The sequence below is a fragment of the Borostomias antarcticus genome (genome assembly GCF_949987555.1).
Source record: "Borostomias antarcticus genome assembly, chromosome: 20".
Lineage (NCBI taxonomy): Eukaryota > Metazoa > Chordata > Actinopteri > Stomiiformes > Stomiidae > Borostomias > Borostomias antarcticus.
In genome coordinates this window covers 17,097,784-17,099,851 of record NC_140253.1, presented here as the reverse complement: position 1 = coordinate 17,099,851, position 2,068 = coordinate 17,097,784, and the positions used below count along the sequence as shown (strand labels likewise).

The window sequence follows — 2,068 nt, the reverse complement described above, 5'->3', positions numbered from 1 at the left end:
GATCAATGGCAGACACTCTGTCCTCTAAGTAACAGACTAAACAGTTTTATGTTTTAGTGTTTAATAGTTTTTAGAGTGTCTGACAGTGTTCTCTGTGTGCAGCACTTTGTCAACCGTGTGTTATTTAAATGTGCTATAGAAATAAAGTGGATTGGATTGAGACTAAGCCTGTTGTTTGTCAGGTACTGGGATGCCATGTTGAATTGAGTGGTTAGACAGGTAACTATCACATTATAATACAACATGATATGAAGTTTCAAATTCATATCACAAAAGTTGAAGATATCTAGGTTTGTTTCTTAGGCAATGTAGTTGAATGCAATTGAGCTTATCTATATGTTCCCAGGGTCAACATAGTCATCCATGGTCGGATTGGATAAGTAGATGAGGATGATACTGATAGATTGATAGACGACAGATAGTATAGTAAATTGCCAGTTTGGTAACCTTTAAATGTCTAGCTGAGTATCTAGGACTGGAAAGAGGAACTGATTAGCACTGATAAGATACTGTAAGGACAGGCATTTACAAAAATTCCAATGTACCGGTACCCATACTTGTTGCACATGGCAAATAAACTTTCTATTCTATTCATGTGCCAAGGGTTCTATGATCCCCAGCTCTATATAACAGATCGCGCTCACGCCACATATCGTCAACCCTGAAAATGAGGGAAACCTCAGTGTTTTTACGAGTCAAAATAAAGGTTTGAAATTAAATGAAATGTACCCATATTCCCGCATAAAAAGGTTATGACTGTTGTTATTGGGTTAAAAAAAACAATCGTGATAAACCCCCAATTAATCGACTAGTCGACTACTTTGGCGGAGTAGTCGATGACTAGTAGAATTCAGTAGTCCTGAATGCCCTACTCCAGATTATCCCTGAGGCTGTCATACTTCTTCTCTGCCCAGAGCAGACGTGTGACCCGGATGTCGCTGCGCTGGCCGATCTCGCTGGCCCAGCAGTACTCGGGCGACAGCAGCTTGCTGGGCTTGTTGAGTCATAGGTACTTGTTGAGGTGACTCTCGTCATGCCACAGCGCCTCCACCCCTCTGCTCTTGTCCTCCATGATGGCCTGGTGGCAGCTCTCCGCCAGCCATCGTACGCTCCGCCACGTGCCCCCGAACACGGCCGCGTGGTAGTAGAAGTCCCCGTCCTCGTTCTTCATGTAGGCCCTGGAGCCGGGGTTACGGTCGTAAGTGAACGCCGTCCGTGGCTCGTGGTAGTATTAGGCATGGAGCAACGCCACCGACGTCCCCAGCGCCTCCGAGCCGAACCTCCCCACAAACAACTGGTCGATTTCCAAGCAGAAGACATGGCTGCTGCTGTGTTGGATGTGGGAGTCGATGGCGTCGGCGATGGCCCTCATGCGCATCATGGAGACGTCCTGCCAGCGGGCGTGCCTCTGGATGTTCATAACCTTCAGCATGCGTCCCGGGGCCACTACAAAAGGACACCAGTTCGTCTTCTCAAACCATCGAATGGACATTGGGATGCCACTGAAGATCCAACCTCTCATCACACGTGGAGATCCAGGAGCCAGTCAGGAAGACCAGCGGACCAGACCCAACCTCTCATCACACATGAGGGAACCAGGAGCCAGTCATGTGGACCATTGGACCTGGTAAGTATATTCAATATTATATTTCAATTGTTTAATCCTTACTTGTCAATAGCCTCTAAAACGTTAGTATAACCATACGAGGTAATCCTTTTTCAGGTTTCACATCAAAATAGATTAAAACATAGCTCTCAATACACCTTTTAAGCCTAAAACTGTCTAATTGACCCTGAGGAACACACACTGGGACTTCATCACTCCTGGTGGGCCTGCCCAGGCCGAGGGAGTATAGTTGTTTGGCCGAAACACCCCTTGACGTCTGGGTAACTACTGATGATTGTGTTCCAATATTTAGTTGTTATTAAAATCTGTAGCCCTTATTGCCCCTAAAATTCATAGCAGGCCATTAATATTTCAGTTAGCATAGTCATAATGTAAGGCCTAGTGGCCAAGTCTTTTAAATTAATATCTCATCTTAACCTAAACCTTAATTGTAATCCAGAC

The 2,068-nt window shown here is 45.4% G+C and overlaps 1 pseudogene across 1 annotated transcript; it reads right to left on the bottom strand.

Moving 5' to 3' along the window:
• Positions 1-868: 868 nt before the first annotated feature.
• Positions 869-1,492, bottom strand: LOC311322619 (N-acetyllactosaminide alpha-1,3-galactosyltransferase-like; annotated as a pseudogene). Its single transcript has one exon. The product of its transcript is annotated as an N-acetyllactosaminide alpha-1,3-galactosyltransferase-like (transcript).
• Between the last annotated feature and the right edge of the window lie 576 nt (positions 1,493-2,068).